This window comes from Pteropus alecto, unplaced genomic scaffold (assembly GCF_000325575.1).
Source record: "Pteropus alecto unplaced genomic scaffold, ASM32557v1 scaffold56, whole genome shotgun sequence".
Lineage (NCBI taxonomy): Eukaryota > Metazoa > Chordata > Mammalia > Chiroptera > Pteropodidae > Pteropus > Pteropus alecto.
Genome location: NW_006438871.1, coordinates 1,497,528 through 1,502,003, shown reverse-complemented (window position 1 = coordinate 1,502,003; position 4,476 = coordinate 1,497,528). Strand labels below are relative to the sequence as shown.

The following is a 4,476-nucleotide window of genomic DNA, read 5'->3' as shown; positions in this document are numbered from 1 at the left end:
ATGGTTTTGCCCAATATGGCAGCCACTCCTTTGCTTTTCCCGTCGGGCGCTACGGTGAAGGACTAAACTATTTGTGACGCCGCAGGGGGGTACCAGAAGTCAGCTTAGTATTCAGAACTGTATGAAAACGTAGCTTAACTCCAAAACTTATACTAGCAAAAACTGTAAGTTCAAAAAACTATTGTGGTTGTGATATCTCAGCCTTCCGCCAGACAGCTTCGCTTACATTACTAAGTTCCCCCTTGACGCGTCGGTTTTTAGACTCGTCTACTGACTGGGCACAAGAATGGACGATTCCAAAACATAAAAGGAGTGTCTGATGAGCCAAAGATGGCCGATACTGCTAAGAAAACACGTTCCTGGGGCGACACAAAAATAAGTAACAGTCGCTTTAATCAGCTACGCCCGAGCCCAGCGCGGCAGTGGCAATGCCACCCTTCCCCATCCTCCTGGTCACCGTGGTTCCGCCGGCAGACGTCTCCGCCCACAGACGCGGGAGCAAGCGCGGGTCACGTGAGCCAGGGCGGGGCCTGCCGCGGGGCCACTGGGCCGGTTGCGCCGTGTTGGTGGCATGTGGCCGGATTCGCCAGGAGGAGTCCGCCTCCGGCGTTCCCGGCTCAGGAAGGGTATTGTGTATTTGTATCTTGTACTTCCGTCTTGCCAGGCTCTTGGCGGTGTTTTAATCACCCCCCAGAGAAGGCTGTGGCTGCCGGGGGAGGGCTGGGAGGAGGGGGAGTTGTTTGACGGGGACAATTTCAGTTTGGGAAGATGGAAAAGTTCCTGAGATAGGTGATGGTGATGAAGGCACTACAGTGTGCATGCGTTTAATGTCACTGAATTGCACAGTGAAAACGGCTAAAATGGCAAATTTAATGTAATGTATATTTTACCTCAGTTGAATGGAAAACAAAAAAGAACCAGGTTCTTGGGTTGCTTAATATTAAGTTTGAACCCTCTCTGTCTTACCTTAAGCTATACCTTTGGGCAGATCACTGGACTTCCCGGCCTCAGTTTCCCCATCTGTAATGTGAGAAGCCACCTGGTTCATGTGCGTGGCCTATGGTCTGCTTTCATCAGTGCAAACGGATTCTCTTGGAGGTCAAAGTTCTGATTTCTTGTTTCATCTGCAGTTTTCATAGATCGCTGGGCTCCACCAGCCCCTTTCTTCTAGAAAGTGGCAAATCAATGATGGAGAAACATATTTACAGAAAAGCTTGGAGACAGCTGAAGGTTTGGCAGCTGCGTATCTCAGGGAAGACCTGTGACATGCACACGCTACACAGAGTTGCCATGCATTGCTGTTTCCCAGTCGAGGGACATGTCACGTCCTTTAATGCACAAAGATTGTTAATGTGCTCATGAAAGAAAAAAGCGTGTATTTTGAAAGTGTATTTCCTTGTATTGACCATCAGCAGTTCCACCGCCCTGAAAAGCCAGAGAACTGCGGCTGATGCTGTGGTCGTGTGAGTGCCACTGGGAGGCGCCCTGTTGCGCTTTGCAGATTTACAAATTGAAGCTTTGTGGCAGCCCTGCGTGGAGCAAGTCTATTGGTAATGGTTTTCCAGCTGGCTCTGATGATGGTTACCGTTTTTTAAGCACTATAGTCTTTTTAAATTAAGATATGTACATTGCTCTTTTAGACAATGCTATTGATCACTAAATAGACTACAGAATCGTGTGAACATGCACTGGGAAACCAAAAAGTTTGCGTGACTCCCTTTATTGTAGTATTCGCTTTATGGCCCTGGTCTGGAACTGAACCTGCAGTATCTCTGAGGTCTGCCTGTGCAGGGTGAGTTAAAAATTTGATTCTTGCCATCTTAGAATTATAGTGTGACAAGGAGCAGCTTTCATGAATCAAGACATCACAAAAGTGAGTGTAAGAGCGCATTTGTAATAGCGATGCATGACGGGGCAAACTTCCCCAAGTAGGCGGAAGACCAAACCCTGCACCAAGAGAAGGAGAGGGTCCTTTGACGGAGAGTGTGGAAAGAATTCAACACACATGCCAAAGTTTGAAAAGTAAAGTTTAATAGAAAAGGTATCACTCCACAGAGTATGGTGTCTGCTCAGACGCAGGGAGACAGTGACAATAGAGACAGTAAAGGTACTGAGAGGAACCCCGGGTGTTAGGGGGATTCCGTTCATATATCACAGTTTCTGGGAGTTATAGGTTAAAAGACTTTGTCAACCCATTTCCTTTGATATGAACATACAGTGAGGAAGGGGAATAGTATGTATGTGAAAAGCTACGAAAATGTTGCATGAAAGGCCTCTTGGCAGTTCCCAGCCTTTAATCCATAGGCCCCCCCGTAGTTTTAGCCGAAGGGAATGAAGGTCTCTTGGTTCCTGTTTCCCCTTTACTGGTGTGGGGAATGGGTTGTTAGCAATTTCAGTAGAAATCTTCCTTTGTTCTAAAGGTGCCCTGGCGGCCTGATTGCAGAGCTGATCAGCACATTGCAGTCTCTGATTGTGGCTCAATTAACATTCTAATTCTCTGCGCTTTCCTACATTAATAGGTCCATTGATCATTCAGCACTCTTCCTTTCAAAGGGGAAACCAAACCCCACCCCGAAGTGCGAGTGGACGTGGTCACTCACTTCTAATGAATTGCATGTGGAGAAGTGATGCTATGCGCTTCCAGACCTGGGGCCTGAAAATGATCAGCTTCCACCTGGCTTGCTCCCTCTTGGATCACTGGCTCTGAAAGAAACTAGCCACCATGTCCTAGGGACACTCACCTACTCTGGAGAGGCCTGGGTGTGGGGTTGCTGAGCTCCCCAGCACCAAGTTGCCAGATGTGGGAAATGGGAGCTGACCCTCAGGCCACCATTAAGCCTCTGGTAGGCAGCAGCCCCAGCCCATGTATTGGGAGGGGCCTCAGGGGAAACCAATGCTACTGCTACCTTGCGCTTGGACTTCCAAGCCTCCACAAGCGAGACGTAAATATCTGTTGCCTAAGACACCCGGTCTGTGGTGTTTTGTGACAGCCTTAGAACACTAATACACTAGGTGAGTTTGTAAGTAAAATACACAGAAAAAGGCCTAGAAGGGTACACGTTAAACTGAAAACAGGGTTTGATAAAGGTAAGTAGTATTGGCGATATTCATCAGAGAAAAATGTTAACTGTAGGGTCTAGGTGGTAGCTTTATAACTGTTCACTGTACAATTCTTTCAACTTTTCTGTATGTTTGAAAATTTTTATAATAAATGGGGGGGGAAGGACTTTAAGAGGCCCCCCACTGCAACATTTGGAGCCTCAAAAAGAATTAAAAACTGGGCCATTGTCTCATTCTGAAAAGAATTAAAAGACTGAAGCAAAAAATAATCTTGCCTTTTTAATCTTATCCTTAATTTTTCAAGGTAATCAAGTAGCTGGTGAAGGAGGGTTCTTGATGGGAGAATCCCAGCCAGTAGATGCGTGGAGATCTGTTTGATGGCCAAGAATGTGGTCTGCGTTGGTGAACGTTCCTTGTGCACTGGGAGCGTGTATGCTGCTATTGGGCGGCGTGTTCAGTCTAGGCCTGCTAGGTCAGCTGGGTCGATGGCGTGGTTCAAATCTAATATACCTCTCTGCTTTTCTGTCCACTTGTTTTGTCAGTTGCCGAGAGAAAAACCTTGAGAACTCCGATTCTGATGATGGGCTTGTCCGTTTCTCCTTTCAGTTCGGTCGCTTCTTTCATGTACCTTGAAGTCCTGTAATAGGTGCATACACATTAAGGATTTTTATGTATTTGGTGCACAGTGATAAGTCCGTGGTCATCTAAACCGTTTTGCTCTATGTCATGTGGCATTTTGAGGGGAAGGTGACCCTGTTCCGATTATGTAATGCTCTCCTTTACCCCAGTCACCTTCCTTGTTCCGAAGTCTAACGTATCTGCTGGTAATTTAGCCACTCCAGCTTACTTTTTTTTTTTTTTTTTTAAAGGAAAGGCAACCCCTGGTTGACTTGGACCTTGTCAAGTTACAATCCCAAGGACCTTGTCAACTTACAATCCCTTATTTTTTATTGCGCCTGCAGCACCTGGTCTTCCTAGGTGGTCTCCCATCCAAGTACTCACCAGGCCCGACCCTGTTTAGCTTCTGAGATCAGACGGGATCGGGCTCGTTCAGGGTGGCGTGGCCGTAGACTCTCGCTGCTTTTGATTAGTGTTTGCATGTTAAGTACTTTTCCCCATCTTTTCACTTCTAATCTACCCATGTACTTAGAGTGAGGTTTTTTAAGACAAAATAGTTGGGTCTTGTGTTTTGTTCCTTTATTTGTTTTTATCTGGTATAAAAAACTGACTTTTAAATGGTATATTTAGACCGTTTACATTTATGTAATTATTATAATAATGTAATTATTGACATGATGGGGTTAAGTATGATATTGTCGTTTCCTGCTTGTCCCTTTGTATTTTGTTCTTCCCCCCTCTTCTGCCTCCTTTTGGGTTATTTGAATATTTTTTGGTATTCCATTTTAATTTAATGAT

At 45.7% G+C, this 4,476-nt stretch overlaps 1 pseudogene; it reads right to left on the bottom strand.

Moving 5' to 3' along the window:
* Positions 1-4,013: 4,013 nt before the first annotated feature.
* Positions 4,014-4,132, bottom strand: LOC112483045 (annotated as a pseudogene).
* Between the last annotated feature and the right edge of the window lie 344 nt (positions 4,133-4,476).